The sequence below is a fragment of the Cyanistes caeruleus genome, chromosome 6 (assembly GCF_971803275.1).
Source record: "Cyanistes caeruleus chromosome 6, bCyaCae1.hap1.1, whole genome shotgun sequence".
NCBI lineage: Eukaryota > Metazoa > Chordata > Aves > Passeriformes > Paridae > Cyanistes > Cyanistes caeruleus.
In genome coordinates, this window is record NC_141706.1 from 28,656,663 (window position 1) to 28,682,759 (window position 26,097).

The 26,097-nt window shown below is 42.7% G+C and overlaps 1 protein-coding gene across 23 annotated transcripts in view; it reads left to right on the forward strand.

Annotated features, from left to right (window-relative positions):
* The window catches only part of TSPAN18 (tetraspanin 18), a 185,521-nt gene that overhangs the window by 113,656 nt on the left and 45,768 nt on the right, over positions 1-26,097 (forward strand). For 16 of the 23 annotated variants that reach the window (XM_086895021.1, XM_086895023.1, XM_086895029.1 and 13 more), the window contains one exon: positions 12,438-12,556. The gene's annotated coding sequence lies outside the window, so the exon portion shown is untranslated. Of the gene's footprint in view, positions 1-830; positions 1,068-12,437; positions 12,557-24,086; positions 24,303-26,097 lie in introns of those variants that run through there. The other 7 variants (XM_086895035.1, XM_086895036.1, XM_086895034.1 and 4 more) reach the window with 2 other exon arrangements.

Below are 26,097 nucleotides of genomic sequence, written 5' to 3' on the forward strand. Positions count from 1 at the left end.
TATAAGCATTTCCTGTGGAAATTGCATATAGTGACCTCTACCCTCAGTGATGGTTGCAGAGTGCCTTACATGTGTCCTTCCATCTGACTTTGCATACTTTTCCTGTTATATGTTGCTAGAACTCCAGAGTTCTGTTTAAAACCACAGTACCATGAACATAAAATCAATAGACAAATAAAATCCAACACTAACTGGACAAGCCAGAGCCATTAAATGAGCAATAGCCAGCTGCTCTCATGAGACCCACTCTTTGGTTTGTGGTCTCACAGATCCCTTTTTCCCCTGCTGTCCCCAGCTGCCCCTTGCTCTGTAGAGATAAAATGATTGCAAGTGTGGAGACATTTCAGTCCAAGGATTGCACTGGAAAGCAGAGAGCATGTTTGAAATTCTTGTGCACATTTCTAAAATAACAGTGAGAACCATGCTCTCTTGCTGTTCAGAGATACGGGAAAACTGCCCTTGGAGAGCTAAGGTGTCCAAAATAAAAAATATCATCTCTGTTTCTTAGTACATGGATCATTTTGAAAACACTTCTATTATTTTTCTTCACATATCCAAATAACCACAGTGCAAGGCATCTGGCCTCTCTGGATTCTGTTTGCTGTGTTTCCCTACACCTCTCACTGGTCCCTGGGGCTCAGGAGGGTGTTTATTACAAATGAATGTTTAATGTCTGCCTTGAAAAGCTTCTTGTTCAGCTTGGAATTTCTGGTTGCAGTGCTCTGGTAAGACCTGCACGTGGAGAAGGGCCCTGTGGAGAACTAACTGGGCACTGAGAGTAGTTCCTGCACGCTGTGATTGCTTTTAGTGAGGGTTTTCTTCTCTTACAGGTAGGCAGCTCACTTGGCAGAGCTGACACTGATTATTTTGTTTGACCTTCGTTAACCCCCGGTAACCTCAGTCCACTGCACTGAGAGTGAGCTCTGGAGACAGGACAGGCAAAGGAGATTCCTGCCTCAGCTGGCCCTGGCTTCCAGCAGGACACTGTGGCAGCTGTTCAGAGGAGACACTGAGGAAGCAAAGCCCAAAGTGATCCAAATGCTTTCTCCACCTGTCTTGTTCCCGAGGTGAGGCCCAAAAGGGAAAGAAACCTGCAGTTGTGGACACCTGTGCTGTAGCATTGCTCTGACTGCTTTTACCTGGGATGGCAGCTGGTGCCTGAACCACAGTTTTCTTTCCCACCTTTAATTTAAATGCAGCTGGTTTCTGCTGTGGCTAGGAGATGGAGTATTCTGAGTGCTTTAGCAGCATGTAAAAACTCTGGCAAGCTCACTCTGAGGTGTACTTAGGTGAGGGATACGCATGCTGCATCTCTCATGACTGTCCTGAGACTGACGTGCCTGTGCCTTGGAAGAGGTGTCTGATAATTTGCCCGGATGGGCTGGGGCTGTGCAAGTGTTGAGAAACCTTTCAAAGGCTGTAAATCTTGATTGCACCATCAGTGTGAAAGAGCAAGGTTTCACAGCCTCCCAAGGCTTTGTCCTTTCTCCCAGTTGCTGGGTTCACTTTCCATATGACAAAAAGCATTTCTCTGATAGAAAGCTCCTCCCTGGTCCTAGCTTGAGCTCTGTGCAGACTGCTGTATCTTGCCAGCTGGTGGCCAGACATTAGAGCTGACTTAGGTAACCATTGATTTTATGCAGCAGCTTTCCCCAGGTGAGTCAAAGGGAACAAAAATTTCCCCTTGCAGGAGCTCTCTTTGGAATCTTGCAGCTAAGAGCTGCTTTCTGAGGGCCTTTAAACACCTAACTCCACCCAAAATGAAATACAGCTGTCTGTCCAGAGCAGCTGTCATAGGAGCTATGCCACAGCTCATCTGGAAGTCTTTTTGTGTGCTTGTGTGGCCCAAGAGACCAAGACAAATAATGCAGCAGAGAGATTTTGTGCAGTTGTTTCCTTGTCATGTTTTCCTGATGGCAGTGCCTACCTAATTTGTTGGGATGTTGCCTCTGCTAGATTCTTGTGGAATGCTGCAGTTAAAATCTAAGTACTAGTAAAAGCTCTTGTTGCCAATTGTAAGGCCAACAGGCTTATATTAGTTCACACTGTCCTTGCCAAACTGTTTTACAAGTAGTGTTGGTCTTTTCTTTTTCCCTGTCTCTCAGTTCCACTGTTTCTAGGCTTGTGCAAAATGCTGAATTGCAGATGTGCCCTTTGTTTAAATGCTGAAAAGAAAAACTGAAGCTGAAATTACAGGAAAGAAGCATGGGGGAAGGTCAGGCAAAGGATAAGGCCATGGTTATTTTCAAGACATATCTTTGCAAGCAGCTCTGTAATAGAAAAACAGAACGCAGAGTCTTGGAAGGAATAGCCTTGGGTCCCACTTGTTAAGAGGAAACCTGAGAATCAGAACCTTTCTTTATTATTCAAGCTGGTACAAAGTTGCATTTTGGCTTCTACAGGCTATTACAGGTTTGGAAAGACAGGCATATCAGCACGTGTGGAATTTTGGGAGCATTTCTAACCTTGTGGGCTAATGAGCAGGGCAGAAGTCCCACCGTTTATGTCAGTGACATGTAAAGTTTTGAGAGTGGGACAGATTGTTTTGGTTTCATTTGAAACACTTCCAGAGTGCCAGGATTTTCAGAAACAGCTAAGCATTTCTTGCCTCAGGAGACTTGAACACCCAGACTGAGACATTTGTACTGATGCATCCCCAAACCACTGACCACTTCTAAAACTTTGTGAAGCTGGCCTCTGTAGATCTGTTTGGGATATGTTTATGGTCCTATTGCAGACACAGTTTTGCCCTCAATTTCAATGAAATTGTAGTTTCCCTTGGCATCCCTCCTTCTCTTGTACTCAAGGCTCAGAATTGCTCCTTCTCTAATTGCGTGAGTCCTCCGAAAGGGTATTCTCTCACAATACAGTGTTTTTACAACAGAAAACATTGTCTCACATTTTAATAACTGTATTAATAATTGGGAAAGCTAGAGAGAGATGTTTCTTTGCTGACACACTGTGACAGTGAGCCAAAGAGCTTGATTTCTGCAGCTTTCAGAGGGGTGGCATCCCATTTCTCTAGTTCTGGGAGATCTTTTGGGATTCATCCAGCGTTGTAGCAGAATCTCCAGAGTATTGTACCATATAATAACAACAATTGTCCTTGATCAAAACTGCATGAGCATCTCCATACTTGCAACTTCCATTATGCTGCACTGGTTTTGATTACTAGCTCTTTAAACAGCTGAATGAGAGGACAGAAGAGAGAAAGAGTGGGATGGGTTGGGGGGAAAGCTGCTGATGAAAAACATTTGCAAATAGGGAAGATGCCCTAGTAATGAAAGCTGGTATGAGTCCTTGAAAGCACCATCACCAGAAAATACCAGCAAGAAATTAATCCCTGCCTTCTCCCTAGTCAGTCCATTCTGAAGTGCTGTAATTCTGCTGAATGCCAGGCATCACAAAAATGGCTGTAAGGTGCTCATACAACTGAGCCTTAGCTAAAGAAACAATTACCTCATCCCTATGTTTCTAACATGTGCTGGAGTTGCTAATATATGCACTGATGGTCATGTTTCTTTTGGACCATTGAAAAGTTTTGAACATTTTTAACACTGAATTCCAGGAAAGAATTCTGCCAGAATTGTTCTTTCCTGAAAGACTGGCAGTCAGAAAGTTTTTTGTGTTTGGGTTTTTGTTGGTTTTTTTTTTTGGTTTTTTTTTTTTGTTTGTTTGTTTTGTTTTGTTTTGTTTTGTTTTTTTTTAATGTACATAGAGTAGAAGGGAAAAAAAACCAAACATAGCTCTTATGACAATTTTTTATATTTTTTTTTCTGGGAGAGGAATAGGATGGATGGATGTCTTTGCCTGGTGTTAACTTAGAGCTCTTTATCTTGTGCTGCTCTTTGTTTGGCTGATTCTGTATGTTCTTAATTCCTTCCAGTTACAGGCTTTCTGTCATTAATAGGTGCCTTTCTGTTGTGCAGTCAGAGGAAACCCTTTTGAGGCCTTCAAGATTTAAGTTGTTAATAGTATTTAAGTTTTGGCATCTGATTCCTGGCAGTTGAAAATCTAGTAGCTATTTCTGTAGGGCTCAGCTCTGCCTTTACTCAGTTTTCTGCTATGGAAAACCCTATTGCTCAATGACAGCATGATTTCCATCCAAGCCAATTAAACTGTACTTCCATGTGTGGTGTGTGACTTTGCTGGCTTGCATGTTCCCAGGAAGTTTACTCACTGATAATTTTTAAAGTGGCTCTAATGTGACTTTGACAGGTGGTGTACTTGACCTGTACTCTTCCATGATAGCTTTTATTCAGAGGTTAAGCTCAGTAAATCACAAAAATTGAAACTCCATTGTGGCTTACTTGTACCTGTGCACTGCCAGAGCTACCTCAGACTCTAGAAAGAAGCAGTTAAGAACAGCAGAAGGTTGGACACAGAGGTGATGCAGAAATGATGCAACACCTGGGCAAGGAGACCTGACCCACTCAGTGGGGAATATAGAGAAGGATTTGAAGGGAGAGGGTGGTTTCCTCCATGTCTTGGAAAATCAATTTTCTGTTCTCCTTGCACTTAGCAATTTGATTTCATGTGCTCATCACAAGTTTCATTACTTTGGAGGGCCAAAACCTTTGAACCATGTGCTAGATGTTCAGAACATGATGAAAATGCCAAGATGTGTGCTATATAATGGCTTTGTTGCTGTGGTCAGGAGGATTTAGGTGGAGTAGTAGGCACAGAAATGGAATTTTGTAAGATTTAACTCTTCATTTCAAGAGGATAATGGAACAACATTGCATGTCCTTTTCCATAACTGACTGTGGCTTTCTCTTTGGCCTTTATCACTTGAATATTGGGTTTTGTGTGCTCTTTCCTCTTGAAATACTCCTGCTAAGCCCTTTAAAATTATTGTGTGTTTCAAGAAAAACAATCAGGACTTAAGAGACATTTTTTGGGGAGTGAGGGAATCTGGAGTTTGTTTAAAGAAAGGGGATCTGAAGAAGATATAACAGAGATATCAGTTATGCAGAACTAATGATGCATTCCAAAGGAGAGTTGAAGAGCTATCCAACTCCATGAAGTGCTCCATTCTGTATTAGCTTTTTCACTGGGAAATCTTTTGAAGGGCCAGAATCACACATGCATGTATTATACATAAAACCCTGTAATACATGAAAGTATATTTGGTTCTAACACTGCATGAGGAAGCCCATGGCATCCTCATGGAGCAAGAAAACAACACTAAATTCCCTTGGCAGGAATCAAAGCCTTTCCAAACTAACCTCATTACCAGCAGATGTTTGAACTGCCGTAATAGACGTACACCCTTGCTGCACATACAGTGTGTGCTGCCTTGGATGCCTGGCTTTTTTCCTCCCCTTAGATGCTCCTGTAATTCTGGGAACATCCTGCCCAAAATTGTCAATGTGCCTTCTCAGGTGAATCTGAGGAAAAAGCTACAAGAGATAGATGAGAGCCTTTAAAACGTAGGATAGAAAACTGCCAGATTGTCAGAGCTAATAGAGTGACAGCTTGAGTGTGAAAACCCAAGTGCTGTGCTGCAGTATCCCAGGGATCAGCCAGCCCTTTATTCAAGGAAAGAGGAGAGAGCAGCAATAACAAACCTAAATTAACAATTCAGGCTGACAGAAAGCATCATTTCTGAGTCAAGCAAGAAAAAATAACTTGAAAACCAGCTAGATTGACTGTTGTTTATTCACTACTGATATTTCAAACTGAAGAAAAACTGAGGAAGTAGTGATGGTGGTTAAATGATGATTTAAAATTATTTGAAGTAGCTATTAATATTGCAAATGCTTCTGTTAGACAACCTGCTTCCTTGGGGCAGGTAATTTAATCCTATTGCTCAGAAATGCACTTGGTTTTTTCTTCCAATGGGTTTAGGGCACAGAGGGCATTTGAATTAATGAGAGGCAGACATAGTGGGGAAATACTCCATTATCCTTAGCCTTTGGTAAGTCTGGCTAATTAGTGAAACATTTGAAAGAGACATCTTTCATTTCCATGCAATTTCAAAATAATTTTTTCATCTGGTAGGGTCGTCCTGTGTATTGACTGATGACACACGGGTAATACAGAAATACCTGCCTTGGAAATTCCTGCACTAGAGTGGCTGTGAGTTGGTGAGTTGTAGGCCCCACGATTAGGTATATTAAAAAACTTCACTAAACAGCACCTGCCAGCGCTTGTTCATTAAACAGGGGCCATTTGGCCTCTTTGGGGCAATATTTGGGTGCCAGATAAGAATTCCTTGTGCTTATTTACCTCAGAATCCCTAAATCTCCTCCCCATGAAAATGAGAAGCATCGGTAGCCTGTCAGCTTTGCTTTTAAGGATGAACTTTACAAGCTGTAAAATGAAAAAAAAAAAACAGGGAAAAACAGGAGAACAAGAAAGGAAGAAACAGTGATCTCCACACTGAAGGAATAAGCTTGAGATTGAAGATGTTTTCTTCCCAGTTAATTCACTGGCTTCTTGCCTGATCTTTACCACCAATAACTTTCTGGATTTCTGCTTCCCATCTGTAACAAGGGAAATACTATTATTTTTTTCCTGCTTTTTATTTGTTTAGTCAGCTAGTATTTTGGGCAGGGAGCTCTTTTATGCTGCACACAGTAAGAAGCTTGGTTCTGTGGGACCTCAAGGGATTTTTGTGATATGAACAGTAACAAAGGGGCAGGAAGATGTGCAAGGGCGTGTTTGGGAAAGATGGCCAGTAGTTAACCTTTTTTTTTTTTCTTTCTTTCTTTTACTGGGGGGGAGAGGACAAATTCCTTAGCCTTAGTTGCCAGGGAAGTTAAAGTATTTCTGAAATGTAGCTTTGAATAAATTGTCACAGTTCAGCATGGTGCTCAGCAGGCCACATGACTTCTTTGTGGTAGGATTCCCTATTGCAGTGGTTACCATGAACATGATTGACATTCTTGCCTTTGGTCCCTGATCAGGTGTTTTTTTCATTTCAGGGCATGGGAAAAAAAAAATCTACATTATTTTGTTAGCATTAAATATTAATTGTGATTGTTAACAGTTAAGCAGCCAGCAGTGTTGGTGAGGTAACTCCTGGAGGACAACGGCAGTCACTGGTCACAGCCAGCACAGCTTCATGAGGGGAAAGTGGTGCTTGTCAAACTTCATTTCCATTTAGGACACGGTAACCAACCCAGCTGATCTAGGAAAGCCAGTAGGTGTCATCTTTTTGGACTTCAGCAAAGCTTTTGACTCTGCCTCTCACAATATCCTTCTGGACAAAACACCCAGCCCACAGCTGGATAAGCACATCATGTGATGGGTGAGCAACTGGCTCTCACAGCTCAGGCACAAAGGGTTGTAGGGAATGGGATGGCATCAGACTGGCGTTTGGTCACTGCTGGGGTTCTGCAGGGCACCATCCCTGGCCCCGTCCTCCTCAACACCTTCCTTAACAGCTTGAACCCAGGACTTGAAGGAATACTAATTAAGTCTACCAACAACATTGAATTGGGAGGAGCTGTCGACTGCCTTGAAGGCAGAGGCCCTGCAGAGAGACCTGGAAGATTAGAGAGATGGGCATTCACCAACCATGTGAAGTTTAATGAAGGCAGGTGCCAGATTCTGCACCTGAGATGGGGCAACCCTGGCTGTGTGGACAGACTGGGGAACAAAAGGCTGGAGAGCAGTGCCACAGGAAAGGGGCATGAGGGTCCTGGTGGACAGAAAGCGGATTGTGAGTCAGCAGTGCCCTGACAGCCAGGAGGGGCGAGCATGTCCAGAAGTGCATCAGGCACAGCATCACCAGGCAGACAAGGGAGGGGATTGTTCCTCTCTGCTCTGCACTGGGGCGGCCTCACCTCGAGCCCTGTGTGCAGTTTTGGGTGCCACAATATATGAAAGACATGAAACTATTACAGATTGTTCAAAGGACGGCTACAACAATGGTGAAGGGTCTGGAGGGAAAGCCATGTGAGGAGTGGCTGAGGTCACATGCTCTGTTCAGCCTGGAGAAGATTGAGGGGAGACCTCATTATTCACAAGGAGAAGTGAAGGGGCAGGCACTGATCTCTTTTCCCTTGTGGCCAGGGGCAGGACCCGAGGACACAGCATGAAGCTGAGTCAGGGGAGGTTTAGGCTGAATATTAGGAAAAGGGTTCTTCACCCCAAGGGTGTTTGGGCACTGGAACACGCTCCTCAGGGAAATGAACACAGCACAAACCTGACAGAGTTCAAGAAGCATTTGGACAATGCTCTCAGGCACACATTCAGACTCTTGAGATGTCCTGCATGGGGCCAGGAGTTGAACTCCATGATCCTGATGGGTCCCTGCTGACTGAGCACATACTGTGAATTCAGTAGGGTAGAGATGGTGGATTTGGCCAGTGTCTGATCACCTCATTTGATGTGCACCCAGATGTGTGCTGGCTGTTCCCCACAGCATGTTGAAAAGCTCTCTCTCACACACACACACTTATATATCTAAACTCAGGTTTCAGAGGTGGGTCAGATCAGCCTGAGGCATTGGTCGTTGTGACCTACATTCTCCCTGGGCATAATTTCTGTGAGAAAAAAATTGTTGTGTAGATAGATATGTACCTTTAATTTTCATACATTGTGACAAGACTGTTTTCAACAGGCCGAAATGAATTTTGCCCCAGTCTGTAACTGGAGTTGCATCTGGTGCTCCTGGGAATGCCGAATCTCACATCTGATCTGAAATGCCAATGAGCCCATATGAAGCTGTTAATGTTTGTGTGAGGTTTTTTAGTCCTCATTACCAACCTGATAGAAAGATAATTCCTCAGCTGCTGTTCCAACCTGTGGGATTTTACCCACTTAATTAATTTTCTTTCTTGCTAAAAAATATCTCCTTTTATGCACAAGGAGCTGTGCTTGACTTGCTTTTCAGAGCCTCTTCTCATGTCTGTATCAAAGGCACAGAGGCCCCAGAAAATGGAGGGTGAGCCCTAGGGGCAACATGCTTGTGGAGGCTGAGCTTGGATAAGCTGCCTTGTGAGCTAAGGGCAAGCTCCTGGAGGGGAGTCTGCCCAGTGGAGGGGGTCCCGGTTCCTTCCCTGCTCCCCCCTTTTGCTACCACTCAGCAATAAAATGGAAGCCTGTGACATGACCAAAGGATAACAAACCACTTGCTGAATGCCTGCTGAGAGTTTAAAATGCCAGCCTACACCACTCTTCCCCAACCTTTCAGCATGTCAGCAAGCTGTCTATGTAAATAAATACATATATCAAACAATAAGCAGACGCCTTTTTAGCATGCACTGTTTCAGGCTGAGATGCTCAGTTCTGGTGCAGCTCATCTCAACATCTGTCAAGCTAATGCCAGCTCCACAGCTCCCTTGTATTTAATGCACAAAGATTTGTGTTAAGTAATGAGGAACTGCCTTGCTTTACATCTGTTTTGGTGTTACTTCTGATGCATAAAATGTTAAATGGGAATGCTTTGTGTTCCTCCTGATGTCTGTGTCAGTATGTAGTGCAAACTCTTGTTGCTTATGCTTGATTAAGTAGCTTTATACAACCACGTATACAAAAAGTGTCATTTGCAAAATATACCACCACAGGAGCCCCAAAGCAAAGAAATATTGAGGTGGGGAGAAGGCTGTGACGAGGGTTGGATTTAAAAGAAAAAATTTTTTTTTAGAAACTTAATTCCAGTAGAGTCAGTTGTGCCCCTTAAATCAAACTCAGGAGCCACAGAGTCTGAAGCCCCAAGGGTGTGGGGCTGTTGTGGGAGCAGCACCCCTGAGCTGCTAGTCCAGGTCAGGTCATGTCTAATCCAGGGTCTTGTCTCTGATAGCAGCCAGCACTGATTAGAGACAATGTCAGACCGGGGCAACAACTGGGAGAAATTCCACATTAAGCTTTTGTTTATTTTTGTTTTCATATTAAAAATGTATTGAGCCCAGATGATCCATAGTCCACTGAGCCTACTCCTCCACTAAATATTCACCTGCAGGCTAGAGGACTAGGATACTCTAGTGCTGCTGTCCATCTCTGTCCCCATGCATCAACCTTGGAGAAGAAACCTGCTTTTTATTTTCCTTATTCGCATTTCTCACACGCTACTGCTTTTGTTCTGGTGAGATACTAAGGAATCACATTTCTTAAAAAAACAAACCAGGCAGATTCTTTATGCATGCAACAAGTCTTTAAGACAGCTTTCTGTCAGACTTTTCTGGAGTCTACTGAGGGAAAGGAGAATATTCCTGCTGCCTAAAACACTTTCAATTGGATTACATATAAACAAGGCAGGGGGGAGCAGAGAGTCATAATCCTCCACTGGAGAGGAGGATTTATATGACCTGATATATCTTGTGTTTCTTAATGTTCCTTGAATGGAGATGATTGAAATCTCTCATCTAAGCAAGCACACACAGAAGACAAAATACATTATTAGTAATCTTAAATATATTAGAGCCCCCTGCTTCTGATCACAGTGGTACATCAGCTGGAATAGTAATAGGGGATGCATGGGGTTTGCCTACATGGACAGGACTTCCATAGTGGAAAGGGAAAATTGCTACAAAAGATGCCATTGAATCAAATTTTTGATGACTCTCTGTATGCCTGCCTATGACACTTCCCATGCTGTGGTTTCAGATCACTTTACAGCCGTGAATGAACTATTTCCTTCCCCCCCCCGCCGCACTGTCTTCAAAGGCTGTGAGTTAATATCCAATACCTTGTGTCTGAAAGGACTAGGACTGTGTTCAGTAAGATATGTTTTTGTTAGGCAGCAGGCACTTTATCCTGTGCAGAAGTATATGGATGTGCATTTTCTACATACAAACACTTGCACCTCTCAAATATTCACCTTCAAAGAAACCAGGATGTGTTTGGTATGTGTGTCTTTGAAATGCCAGGTTGTACAGAGCAGAGTCTTGTAGACACCCATGGGAGGATGAGCCACAGCTGGAAGTGCTGAAAGAGTCCAGTGGAGACACAGGCACGGAGAACATCTGCCCAAGTACCATTTGGTGGGCCCTTGCTCTGCCCACTAGACCATGCTGCCCCTCTATATGCCTGTAAGACGAATGCCCAGGGTGCAGAGCACTCCTCACCGATGCCCCTGTATTCCCACTAATCCCTCCCTCTCATCCTGGGGAAGTGTGGAATAACACCTCTGCGCTGGGGAGCAGGGAGCTGCTGACAGAGGGTTGATACTCTGTGCGTGGGAGGAATTTCCTTTCATGTGGTCTGCTGTGACATTAGCACTTTCCAGCTGGCTTGTAGGTGGCTTTGTAATCCCTGGATTGACAAATGGCAGTTCAGCTCAGTATGGCTGTCATCTTCAGACAGCATGACAGAGGAGGGGAGCTTGACATGTCCTGCTGCAGCCCTGTCACAGTGTCTTATGGAGCTGCTCAGTGGAGTTGCTGTGACAAGACCTCCTCTCTCAGCATTTCATCTTGGTCCAGAAGGAGGTGCTAAGCATTGTGTGTTGCAGAGGGGTCAGAGATGCTACCTGATGTTTCATATGGGCAGTTGGTATTGGCCCTGAGATCTGGAGCGGCTGGCCAGGGCAGGGGATTTGGGCTTCAAAAGAAAGCAAAGCAGCAAGGTAGACTAGAGAGGAGAGAATTAATATCATGAAATGGATTTACATGGCGCCATCTTCATATCTGAACTGGGGCTGTCAGGGAGAATGAGATCCAGACTCGCTGCTCTTCTCCAGAGAGGAGCTGTTATGGAATGATTGCTCAGTTAAAGTGATGGCTGCACCGCTGTGCCCTGTGTCTGGCTGATTTCTGCAAGCAGAAAACAGACACAACCTGGCATGATCCCTTCTCCTGTCCCCCTGGCTTTTTGTGCCTTTCTGCAGTCTCTGATTTACCTTCTTTTGCTTGCCTTATTGCTTGCACCCCTTGAGCACCTGTTGGTGTCTCCCTCCCACCTTTGCCTGCCTCTTAGCTCCATCACCTTGCCTTCTTTTTCATCCTCAATCATTTCTGGCTCCCTCCATTCAGAGTAAGTGTTTAACAGTAGGTGATCAGATGGGTACATGTTTGTTGCCTACAATGCAGAAAGGGTGTGTGTGTGTGTGTGTGTGTTAAACACTTACCTACCTATCTTTATCACACACTACTCCATCCTCTGTTCTGGAACTTGCCTTTTGGGGACTCACAGCACCTCTTCCTGGGCATGACTCTCCTCTGCTGTGCAGAGGAGCAAGAGGGGAAGATGCAGAGCAACTCTGTTGTTTCTTTCTTATTCTGCTGGAGATAGTCCTGTCCTCCTCCTGCCTTCTGGTCAAAGCCCTTTCCTGGTCAGCCTGATGAACTGGAAAGTAAGGAAGAAGACTTTGCCTTTAGTCCTGACCTTGACAGGGTCTTCAGGGTCACTGAGAGATGCTTCCCCTCCTTTCCTTCAGGTGTACAAGAAAGAGTTGGTCTTTACCCAAGCAGGAGGAAGTAAAACAAGGTGGCAATCTTCTCAGGTTCAGGATGCATCTTATGTATTTTCCTTGCTGTTTCTGACAGGTTGACCAGCCTCAATCACAGTCCTAGAGACCTGGAGCAAGGATCCTGACCGATGCATATTCAGTACAGCCTGACTTCTTGAGGACAACAAGTATTTCCCTGAAAGCCTGAGTGCACAGGTAAGGCAGACAGTGCTTCTGATGCTCAGGTTCACCTGCACTGGATTGAGCAAATGACTTTTTCCATTAATTTGGCTCAAGAGGGACTTTGTCACCACTGCCTGCCATGTCTGTAGGGATGAAACCATGCAATGTATTTACAGCATGGGGAAGGTTTCTCAGCAAAAATGTACTTTCAGAGGATCAAGACTGCCCATATGGTTGAGATAAATATAGGTTAAAAGCGTGGGAGTATGCTGAAAAAAGAAAAATGTTACATACGAGGTATTAATAAAACAATACTTAGATCTTCTGTTCTAAAATAATTTTGTATTGGAAATAGCTTAATTTAAACAGATTTTTTTTTAAGAAAAGGAAATAAAAGAATGTATGTTGTGGAGAAGGGGTTTAGTAAGAAATTAATTCAATAATGTTGTTTTCAACTCAGAAAGATGTATCAGGTCATCCGTAAGTGAAAAAAAAACAAACACAAAAGCCTTGCAGTTCCAATTGCTATGACTCATGGAAACAAGATCTACAAAAAAATGAGGCCCTTTAGTCCAAACTCTTAATCCCCTACTAGTATGTAACATCGTTCCCAGCAGCGTCTACCAGTCCTGATTTAAATGATGGGATTTTCCCTCGTCCCCTTGGGATACTATTGCACAGACTAATAGAATTAATCTGCTTACTTCTCTTTCAACCCCTGACCGCTGCAGATGCAATTAGTAGTAGGTGATGGGAGGATTCTGTTTCCTATGCTGTATTATGAAGGCTTAGGGCTGTATTGTGTTAAACCAGACATCAGTTGCAAGCGTGTTTGCATGAGTGTGGCTTATCTGTCAGTACTCATTACAGCCCCATAAACGTCTCTGAACTACATTTGTCAGACTTAGGAGCTTTTCTACAATCATAATTCGGGATCTGATAAGGCACAGACTAATGTATTTGAATGCCTGTGAGAAAGATAGTGGGACTGGGAACTAAGGCGAGATACAAAGTCATATGCTGCCAGTGCTAGAGACCCAAAGAGGCAATTCACTTCTGTGCTTCTGGAGCATTCTCTGGCCTCTCTGGCTTTTCTACCAGACAATTTGGTAGGATGAAATACATTCTTGTGTGGTGCTGCTGGGGGTATCACTGAACCTTTCCATCTGTGAATTTCAGACTCATCTTAGATGAATGGTGTGGGCTTCTTCTAATGTTTACTGAAAGACTCCAGTTAAATAATCAGATAAAGTCAAATAAATCTGAGCTGGAAAATCATAGCAGGTTGGATTCACTTAATACAAAGTAGAGCATCTTTCTGTGACATTTTACATGTTTTTTTTCCTCAAATCTGGTAAAGTTATTTTAGGGGGAGCAGTTAGTTTCTGAAGCAGGTGAATGCTGGAATGCAGATGACTGGGTTACACCTGGAGAGTACAGCAACAGCTGAGCTGTACAAATTCCTTGTGTGGACATACAGATTCATCCACTTCCAAAGTGAATTAAAACCAGCTTCCTAATACAGAAAGCAACCGCAATATAATTGCCATTGGATGTTTGGATGAGAATTCAATGTGAAATGGAGAGTGGGGGTCCTGAAAAACTGGGCATGTGCCAGCCTTCCACGTGGGCACTGTCCTCTGGCACTAAACGAGGAGGTTACAATCCTGTTCCTCCTCCCTCTCAATAAAGCCTGCCTCTAACATGCCATAACTTTTCTCGAGTATTTCTTCAAACAGAAAGCCTAAATATAATCTTAGCCACTGGTCCATTATTATTATTTATTATTATTTCATTATCAAGATAAGTTAATTATGCTTACTAAAATTTGACTAAGTTACCTATGTTTGTCAGATACAAAATTCTTTAATTCTGAAGATTGCAAAGCTTTGATATGCTCAAAGAGTCTTGTGCCAATTTTCCCATTGTTTTTAATCACTTGAAACTCTTTTCCAGTTTGGTGCTTGGCTGCTTCATGCAGTTTTGTGATGTACTTTAAAGGATGGGGAAGTGGACACTAAAGGGTAATGATCCATAGCACTCTGGATCATCTGTAGCTCATGTTCCCTGTCCCTGCTTTGCCAGGCAAGCTTTATTCCAGTGAAAGGTTCAGTAAACCCAAGGCAGATAGGCACCGTTTCTCCTCTCCTCTTCGCTTTTTCTTTACCCTGAAAGTTTATCTTGCTGCTTGCTTTTTAAAAGCTTTGCATTAGCTGGGGGGCTGTGAAGTAAAAGACATGCTTTAAATACAGATGCTGGTGATAGTCCTTTTAAAAGCTGCATTTCTCAAGCTGGGAGCTATTGACCCCTTTCAGTGCAGTCACAAAGAAATCCAAGAGGAAATGGAGGGTGAGGGCCAGCAGGGAATATATATATATATATATATAATTTTTTTCCCCCGAGTTGTCTTTTTACTCCACCCCCTGCCAAGCTGGCTATTGTGTGTGCCTCCACATGGGATACCAGTGGCCATATAAGGAAAATGGCATAATGTTACATTCTTTCTAAAAACTGATTTCTTGCAGTTGCTTTTTCTTCCCCGCCTTGCCGAAAGCTGTTCTGTTTTGGTGCAAGATCCAGGCAAAAGGAAAGTGGTAGCCCGTGGTACACATGGTATAGCATCTTGGGCTGTGCAGAAGACTTGCTTTGTCTCTGTTAGTTCAGGTGATCAGGCAAAGAAGCTAAATAGCAAATGGTGAGGTCCAGCTACTATGAGAGGAGGAGAGGATGTTGCATTTCCCTGCATCTTGAACTCAGTAATAATGAGTAATAATGATGTTTGTTTTCTCACCTGTTTTTTTCTTGCTTAAGAGGATGCTCAGGCCGTGGGACAGAGGCACAGAGCACCCCTTTTCCTTCACAATCTACCTTTTACTCATACATGTTTGCAGCTGAGGTGCTGAGTGGCAAGCAGCGGTTTGGGCCAGCAGCTCCCTGTGCTCTGTGGGATGACCAAGCCCACTGCTGGGGGTGGCCACAGCCCCTTTATCCCAGCAGGCAGATGAAGTGTTTGAGGCTGAGAGCAGCAGTGCTTCGGGGGCTGAAGTCCTGCAGGTAGCAGGGGTCAGTCTAAACATGCACCAGCTCAGAAAAAGGATTCCTGAAGTTTGGGATTTTTTCCTGGTGCAACTGTCCCTTGCTGATGAGCAGAAACTGCTGGCTTATTTGAAGTCTGAACTTCAAACACATCCACTTAGCAACTTCTACAAAGGAACATCTGGAGCAACATGAGCACAAAAAAGGCTGAATCCCCTGGCTTCAGAAAGCAGAGGCAGAGCCTGGAGTGGGAAAAACATAGGTTTGGGAGCCGGGAAAAAGATAACTATTGGAGAGGAATGAGTGTGTGCTTGTGCTTGTGAGCATAAGATTTGGGCACTCTTCCTCTTGTAGCCTCTTGAATTGGGATGCAGTTTTTAGTTGTGCTTTCTATGATTGCTATCACTTCTGATTCCTTGTGATGCTCTGCTGATTGTCCTGTTCAACAACTGATAATATTGCAAACTTGTTAAAAATTAAAGTAGAAAAAACCCAATTCCTTCTTAGAAAGAAGAAGCAACAATTTTTGAGGTCCATTTACCACAATCATGTTATAATACTCAATCTGTGTTATGCTGAGGTGTGATTACAGAAGTGGAAAAAGGGAAAGTACTTTATATAAACACGTTTTTGGGCAGAATATTAATGGTTCAATATTATTATGATGATTATCTGTGTGTGCATTGACAATATACACTTTTTTCCTTATTAAAATGTTGAACAGTTTGACAACTTCTAAAGAAACTGCAATTTTGTGAAAATGGAGTAAGGAGTTTTTAAAGGTTCGGTGTTTTTTATGTAAGCCTGTAAGTGGAGGCTGCATTGACCAAAATAATTGGATATCATACTGAGGAAGTTCTAATTTTCTTTAATTTTTTCTTTTGACTGTGAATTAAATTGTTTGGAGAAGCTGTGCTACTCTCAAATACCTACAAAATTAATCTCCAAGAGAATCTTCCTCTATGATAAACTGTTCTTATACTAGAGACAAAACTGGGGAAGCCTTCTGGCCTTTGCTTTACTCTGGGCTTGAGCTGGCACCAGTACAGCAGGGGAATGAGCTCACATAGCTTTTTCTTCACAAAAGGTAATTTGGTGCCTCCTAAAAGCTGTCCACTGTGGTATCAAGAGGAGATATCACAGCGAGGGGTGTGGGACGATGCGATGCCCCATGTGCTCGGTTCTCAAATTACCAGTGAAGCGGCAAATGACTTTTGACATGAACATGGCTGGCATGGGACGTCTGAGTTAGCACTGCACAGATAAATGGGAAGCTCCTGGCCCAGAGCCGTTGTTCCAAGCTCCCTGCAAACTCCCAGGCCGTGTGTTTTGGGCACAGCCCGCTGGCACCGTGACTGTCCCAGGAGCTGCAGTGGCCGACGTTTGTTGTGCGCGCTACCAAGGGAGAGAGCAGCGCCAAGGGTGAGCGCCAGGTCAGCCGTGCATCCCCAGCGCCTTCTCTGAGGAGCAGAGCTTGGCATCTCAGCTGGGGCAGCAGCAGGCTTCAGCTCTTCAGCTGCAGGAGGGGCTCAGCACGCTGTAAGTGGCTGCTGACAGTGGGACACGTGTTTGCCACTTCTGTCTCTAAGGGCTCTAGAGCACTCAAATGTTGCTAGAACTGGTGCTGCCAGCAGTGGATTGGCCTTGTCAGAGGTATTGCCCCAGAAACCTGCAGCTAATCCTGATGTTAACTGTGGTGTGTGTGGGGACTGGTTTGGGCTGTGCCTGTCTCCCTGTGAAGCTGGGAGCTTGTGTAACATGGAAACGATCATGATGGAGGAGGAAAGAAATTGTCATTAGAAATATAACAGCTCCTGTCACTTAGATCTAATGCTACAGAATAATTTAAAGCTTTTTTGACTAACTCTATCGCGGGTAAAGTGCTTTGTCAGCGGCAAACGAGGTTTACCCAATGTGACAGGACAGGAAAGCAGAGCTGCCTTTCATTGCTGTGCCACGTCCTGGGTGGAGTGGCTGAGATAGGGTGCCACTGAGAATGGCAGTGAAGGCTTTGCATTGCTTATTTTGAGACCTACAAAAGTACATTCGCTTTTGATTTGTGCATTTTGAAAACTATTGAATGAAGCTGGGGACTTAGTTTAAAAGCTGCTAGAACTATTCTCTCACTGTAGAGATTTCTCAGGAAGCAGATACATGAGAGGGGTATATGTGCTTGTATTTGAAGCTTTTATTCCTGGGCTTATGAGTAAGAGCTGGGCTCAGTGAAAGGTGATAACTACTAAAATCAGTAATAAGGATAGTATTACCCTCTAAGTAGTGAAGTGGGTTTGGGGAATTTTGCATTCAATTATTAGCTCTGTGCCTAGACTGCATACTGACAGTGAGAAGTAGCTTGATTCCTCTCTGCCTTCCTTCCTCATCTATATAAATATGCTAAAACAGCTGATAAGCTTTTTATTGTAAGAAATGTATTTTATTTTGTGTAGAAACTAGCTTTGTGGCACTTTGGATTCCTTTTCAGAGAAATTTGATGATGGAAAAGTTTTAATTCTGGAGGGTTTATCTTCATATTTTTCCCCGTTGTTCCTCCTTTCTGTGACAAAACAGGAACAGGGAAAGGAAGAAAAAATGAAAGAAGCAGTCCAGAAATTCCCTTGCCTCACTTGCAAAACTGGATATCAAAAAATTTCTATGTGTCTTACATTAAAAAAGAAGATAAACTGAAAAGTAAACTCACAGAGCATGAGAAAGTTTATTATTACTATTGAGTAATAATGACCCGTTTTAAAGCTGAGGCTTCTTTCTTGCTTGCTTTGATGCACCTATTTAGTGCAAAATCTCAGGAGCTCTTTTGAGAGAGGAGCCTACACATAGGTCAGCTGCTGGCCAGGCTTGTGCCCAGTAAAGATGACGATAATCTAATGTCTGGCTTGTCCTTTGTAAGATGACTCATGCTCCGGTTACCTTCTAATGGATGGGACTCACATCCTTGGCAGACACTGCATTTGCTGACTGTTGCTGGCAGATAAGAAAGTAGGAGCAGCCTTGGATGCGCTTGTGCTGGACATCCAGGGCTGTTCTCCTCTGAAGCAAGTGTCAGGAGAGCTGAGGTGGAGGGGACATGCAGGCAGTTTGTGGCTGGAGGAGATGGAGGGGTTATAATGGCAGTGCTCTGCCGCTATTTTAGCTTCCAGTGCCCAGCTTATGGAGGTCTTGAGCCGAACATGTGACTGTCTGCAGCTGTTCCTTCCCCAAAAACCTGGAGTACAGCACGTGTATGAGTGGACTAACACCCCCAGCAGCATGTGCAAATATAATTCCAAGAAGTATGTTCAAGCAACATAAAATTCCTTTTTAATCATCTGTTGAAGATTTATTTTCAAATGCCCAATCACTAACGAGGTGCTAGCTTTCAGATGGACTGGTAGCACTGTCTTGACATTTTAAGGAATCTAGGAGGTTTAACAGGCTTAGTCCCTCCCTGCAGCAAGGCAGGGTCCAGCCCCTGAGCCCAGGCGGGTAGGAGGAAGATTTTCCTGTGATCTGCATTGGTGTAATTGTCACCTTGAACAGTTTCTGGCACTTTTTGCTGGTGACTGTTAATGACATTAAATTTATTAATGATAATTAATATATTAAGATACTAAAGTTTGTGGCTGTCCAGCCCACTGGTTTCCCCATGTTCTGCAGCAGGGTTATCAGGCTTGGACATTCTTGCTGCTGTCTGGGTAACCCTTGCTGGCTCTAGAGGGAGAAAGATGGACACCCAGTACAGTACAGAGGATGTTTGGCAAAGGCAGAATTTGACTCCTCAAACTGACCTGGACCATTTATAACATTTCTGGCTGCAAAGTATATCCAAGAGTACATTCCAAGAAAGCTAAAAATAATATCCTCAACTTTAACTTATTTCTCCCACAAGGATTCCATTAACAAGAAGGAAAGAGCTTGTTCTCTTCCCCCCTGCTAAAGTGTTCAGCTCTCAGAATGGAGCTATAAGTTTATCACAAATTATTTGCCTGTGAGTTGGATTCATGTATGGATCACGTTACTGGAAAGTGTAACTATTTGCCAGGACTGCCTTTGCTTTTCCATTTCCCTTTCCATCTCCCAGTTCTGTATGTTATCTGGTAGCAGCACTGAAGGCCAAAGTCTCTCTGAACTGATTGGAACCAGGAGTTGGCATTCTGCTATTCTGGGTCCTTCTGCCAAAAGCCAATGTTCAAAGTAAAGACTGTAAGTACAGACTACTCACATGAGCACAATTTATGGTTGTTTAAAATACCTGAAGATCAGTACAGCAAAGCTCTGATTCTCCTGGAGACTTAGTGTGACCACATGGTGGATAAAGTTGTATATATTCCACAAGTCATCTCAGGAAACGGGGATAAGTGATGGTGACTTCTAAAAAGCAGTGATGAAATGGTTTCTGGTTTTGTGTTTTTTTCAAGATGTAGTTAGAAAGAACTCATTTGGAAAACTCCAACCTAGCTAAATGTAAATACAGACACTTAGAACTAGCAATATAAATCCCCTGGGATACTCAACAGTCCTGAGTGTTAGGTGTACAAAACTAATCCCAAGATGCTGCCTGAGCTGCTTGGGGTCTTTGCTGTGTGTTTTTTCTATTGATCAGTAGTAATGACAATTGATGAAAAGTCTGGTGTTCTCATGGTTCTTTTCCTGTGACTAGAAAATCATCTGTGCGTATCAAGTCTGTAAATCACATCTCTGTAGTAGGCAATTTTTATGAAAGACAAGAATGACACAAACTTTGATATCCAAGAATCTTCACAGAGACTGTACATCTTCATAAAATCAAGTTAAAATGAAGTAAAAGTTTCAATCAACTAGGGCTACACACACACACACACACATATATATATATATATATGTATGTATGTATATAAACATTAAAATATTTACTTTCAGATTCTGAAGCTGATCTTTTTGATATCTAAAAATGAAACCTACATTTTCATATTTAAATTATATCCAAACATTTTATCAAAAGAAGGTTTGTGTTGTTTTGTATGGTATTTTGTTTGGGGCAGTTGGTGTATTTTAAGTTAGAAAATGTAAAAAAATAAAATCTCAGATTAAAATAAGCTTTGGGGAATTAATGTGAAGATTTAATTATAATGCAGTATCATTTAATTTTCTTTTTTTTTAATGTTAGAATAAATCTCTACCAGTTCAAACTGAAGCAATACTTCCCATCTGGTTTGGTTTTTTTATTTTTTTTATTTTTTCCATCCAAACAACAGAATATTTTGATCATCTTGCAATGTTCTCTCTGGGTATACTGATGCAGAGTAATTTTTGTTTGTTTATTTTTTGTTAGTATGAAATTCCTTTTCGTACCCCATTTCTGAAAGAGCTTGGGGCTTGTCTGGCAGGAAAATGATGATTAGGGCATTACTCTTCCTTCTGCTGATGAGTTGCTTTTGCCATTCTTAGAGACAGGGAGACTGCTCTGGGTTTTCCTTGTTCCTATTTTCTCATCCACCTCTGAATTACTGAATACTCTCAGCTGCAAGTCAAGGAATAAGGCATGAATGCTCATTGTTATCACAATATGTTTTCTTTGCTAATTCTCTTTTATTGTGTCCCAGTGACATGCAGCTGAGGATTAAAATTACTGCCTTCAGCCCCAGCAGTAGGCTCTGTTTGAAACCTCCAAAGGGCATTGTTTATCTTCTCTGCATCCCTTGTACTGAGCCTGCCCAGGATGAGCAGCACTCTCCTCCCCATGCCAAGTGATTCTGTTACTGAGGAATATTGGACAGATACCATTATACACAGAGTAGAGATGCTCCCAGATTTGGGGTTTGAGCTTGATTTAAAGGGGAGGAGAATGGAAGGGAAGGGAATGTTTGTTTTTTTCAGGAGAGACCCTGGCTGTAGTGCTTTGCAGAACTGTTTTAAATAGGCTGCTCAGGCAGGGAGGTCTGTGGGTGCAGGCGAGCTGTTCAAATGTCTCCACGCAGCACTCAGGGCTTCCGTCCCAGGCACGTACTTCATTATTGCTTTGGGGAAAGGCATTCTGGGAGTAATCAATCAGCATTGCTCCGGGCTTCTTCTCAATCAGAGCTCCTCTCATGTGTCTTTCAGTGCTGCTCATTTTGGTTTTAATTTCTGAATGAGGGATCGATTTGCACAAAATAGCACCAGGCAGAGGAGTTGGTTTTGCAGTGGGTGAAAGCATCTGGCCTATTTTCTCCAAAGCACTTAAATGGGTGTTTTAAGTTGTAGGTCCTGAAGAAGACAGTGGTGGTTGTGCTTTGCTGAAGCATGCTTTGAAGATCTCGGTGGTTTCCTAATGCAAGATTAAGTTGTCCCCTTGGATCTTTGCTATCACCTCTAATCTGGAGCACACCTTATCTCAGACAGGACCTGTGCTTCAGCTTTACGGTGGTGCCATATCACTGTCCTGCCCCTTCATCTATCCTTCCTCTGTCCTTCCACCTACCATACCTCCAGATTCTTTGCTGAGACAAAAGTTCTGCAAAATGAACATGCTGGGAAGGGAAAAGCTGTAAAAAAGATTTACGTGATTCAAGACAGTCTTCATGTGCATAAGAATTTGGGGGGGAAAGCTGGTCTGATTTAAAAGATAGAAAGCTTTGCCCTTCCTCTGTCAGTGGAAGGTCAGATTGAAATCCAGGACACCTGGTACACAGGTCCCACCTCACCCTTCCAACTTAAGCAAATTGCTGTAAAATTGATGTAGCTGGCTGGGAAGACACACCCTGTACTGCAAAGGATGGGAATTGCATGCCCTGAGTTAATCTCCTTGAGGACATCTGTACAATGTGCACTTAGGCCAGTATTTTCTGATGTTCCATGTCATTGCTCACAAAGGAGAAAAGAAGGACTGTACTTATTTTTCCCCAGAGTTCAACTGGAGTTGAAGGGAGATAGTTCTTTACATCCCTTAATGAGTAACTTTATACTGTGCTGTCTCCTACAATAACAGCTGTCAGTGCTAGAAGAAGAACAAGCTATTTGCCAAGACAGCGAGGCTGTAAAAGTTGGTAAGAGAGAGGGAAAGGTATGGGCAGGGAGCAGAGATTGCAGCAGGACTCGTGAGAATTCTCAGCCTCTGAAGAGTGCTCCTGATTTTATCTTTTCACACAGCTCTGGGGGTAGTGTTTGTTTAATGAAAGTAAAAATCCTGACTGGGTGGTGTATTAGTACTGTGATGATTAGGAAGATTAGGCTACCTGTTGTGTTTGCTGTGCAGTGTTATTGTGTCACATAAAATTATGTTTATGGCTAGGAACCTCAAATGCTGACACAGCATCAAGTAAGGTAAGAAAGGGCCATTGTGACGCTTTTTTCATCCTAGACACAAAGTTTCTTTGAATTAAGCCTGGTTCGGATCAGAGCATTTTCAGGCAGCAGGTTGTTGCACTTTTTTTTCTATTCATGACCGTTCTTCCCTGTATATCTTGAAATTACATAATGTCCATATGGCAGCTTGAAGAATTGTTTGGAAGGCAGCTGAACACTACAGAAGCTCTATGAGCATATTTCCAGTTCTTTGTCAAATAACTTCTTCCTCTGCACTTCATGTTTTGAATATCAGTGGCCTGTAGATTATCTGAGAATTGAAGATGCTTGGGGACCACGTTTGTGTCTATAGCTTTCCTAGCTCATGGTGTTCTTTGGTCTTTCCTCAAATATGAAATCTCCATCAGACTGTCCCAGTCTCTGTCAACATCAGCTGAAGCTGGAAACTGGGTGGAACACTGCATCATGAGTAAACCTGCCCAAGGCACTGTGTATGAAATCTGAATGCCACTGGAATCGGTGTACATGCTCCCACATATCCCCTGGCCCTAGGAGTTTATCCCTTTACTGATGAAGAACTTGGTGTGAATATAAGGAGTGATGATTCACCTGTTCTCAACTGATATTTTCCTCCCACAAACCATCTCTGAAGCCTGGTGATGTGAGTGCATGTCCATTAATCACAACACTGATAAATTTTGCCTGGCCAAAACATGGCTCCAGGAATTGAGACTGCTGCTTCTAGGTGGCTAGTAAATATGGAAAATTCCTGTAGAAGGAAGAGGTGTACCTAGGTGAGAACATACAGAGCACTGAGAAAGTAAAGGGAAGGTCACAGTAAGTTTTGTGCCTTTCCAGTGAGCAGTGCTGGGAAAGCAGGCAGCCCCATGGAGACCTCGGAACATGCTTTCATTGACAGGAAATAGTTTGGCAGCTTGTTTTACTCTCTGCCTTTATTCTTTACAACTGGAAAAGCTCCTTCTATCCCACACTCCAAGAAGTCTGGGGAGGTACCTGTCCTAGCTTCTCCTCTTGTGCATTGCAGAGGTTTGCAGAGCCTCAGGGATGCCTGTTGCCTGGATACAGGCTAGTCCTGCATCTCAGCCCCCCAGGCAGCCCTGCGAAAACAGAGGTTGTGGAGGGGGAGGTGGGTGAAGTAGTCCCTGTGCACTTGGAAGCAGGAGCACAAAGTCCACCTGATGCAGCCTGTAAGCTCAGAGCCTCCTTTGACTTTGCCACTGTTATTATTATTTATCATTATTATCGATAGGAGAAAAGTGCAACCCAGCTGCTCAGCGCGGGGATCTGAGGGCTCCTGCAGGGTGAAGCGCTTCGTGCCACTTAGCAAACCAACCATTGTGCTGTCCCTGGCGTATGCACTTTATTTCACACGCTTCTTCTGAGCCTCCTGCTGCTGCTCACACTACAGCTGCTGACAAGTAGCCTTCCTGGCAACACGGAATCACAGCCTGTGACTTGAGACCTTGTGAGTACAATATGAAGAAGGCACTGACTGCTGAATATTTAAAAATAAATTATTTCATCTTAAACATGAAAATGCTCTTTGCAGTTCATACACATCACTGCTTGGTGACAGTGACTGGCCAAGTCATGCATTATTCTTGTGTTCAGAGGGGACTATGCTGACTGTAGGGCAAAAACTTTCTCCTCTCTCCTTTGCTGAGCACATGAAAGCTCATCGTTAGGAGGATGCCCTGTTGTACTGCACATGTGTAAATGTCTGTAAGCTTCACTTGCTGAAAGTAGTCAAAATAATTTTTAAGCTCAGCTAGTTTAAATTTGGGCTATTTCATATTGAAATGCTATGGGTTTTTCTGTATACATCTGTAGAGTATTGTGCTATTTCAAACAGCACTTAGGAGCTGTGTCAGTAGTGCTAATTAACTTTTAGACTGAGAGAGCATGAAAGATCTCAAAGAATGGATCAGGATTCTCCTGCTCAAAGCACAGTCAATTTTCATGACAGAAATACTACCTGATCTAAGAATATGTACATTCAACTTTAATATGTGAAAACAAATTAGTAGAATGAAGTGTGTGGGGCAGGGAGATGAACACCTGAGCTAAGTCACATTGAAGATTGGCTTGTCTTCATTGCCCAAGGAGGACAGCACCAATCTTTGAACTAATATTAGAAACAAAACTTAGAAGTCTGAAAACCTGAGGGGTTTCAGGACAAACAGTAGAAGGTCAGGAAATATAGTGCAGTTTTTCCTAGGTCTTTAGAAAATCTTATTTATGAAGGTATTTTCATCTCTGCAAAACAAGCTCTAATGACTGATGCCACAACTTATTGTTCTGATGTTGCAGTCCACGCTTTGTGTTTCTATTTACACGTGTATGGAAAGTGTCAGAAGATGAGAGATGGAGCTCACTGGGACTCCTGAGACAGCCACTGCTGAAAGGCTGGGCTGAAGGTGAATCTGCTTTGTCTTGGCTCTGTGTGTGTGTGTGTTTCAATACATATATATATATATATATATATATACATATGTATGAAAATATGCACACAAAGCCACTGATTGTCAGTAAATAACTACTCACAGAAGCCTAGTATCTATTGTAAGTAGAAATGAGAAACCCTTTTCTCTCTACTGAAGGTGAAGTTAGACATTAAATTGCTATACTTTGATACAGAGGTTTTGTCATATAAATTGTTTATTGCCCTCTTCTTCCTGTTTTCATAAATAAATTTGTTAGGTGTTTTACCAGACTATTTACTTAGAGAAACCAAATATGTGCTAACTAGGGGTATCAATAAAATTCCATTTTCTAATCAAATTTTAGTAATAATATCCTAAGAACAAGTTGGATTAAGCACTTTACACCACATAAATTTCCCTGTTTAAAATTGAAAACACGCCCCTTTGTATTCCCCGATTTCTTTTTTTAGTAGTAAAGAAAATATGTGAAAGGCCTGTGTAATTTCTGGAAAATTGAAATGGGAGGAGTGAATGTTCAGCAGGAATGATTCCTGCTGAAATGGAGTGTGGAGTAACTTTTTTGGGAATTATATAATTATATAATATAATATATAATTAATATAACATTATATATTAATATAATATTAATATAATATTAATATATAATATAATATATAATATATTATATAATTATATAATTAGTATCAATGAACTTGAAAAGACAGTGACCCGAATGGAGATTGAAATTCTTACCTCTGTACACAGAGCTGCGTGAATGATGAGGCTGGGCTGAAGATCAGTTTTGTTGAGAGTGTAAGGAATTATCACTACTCAACT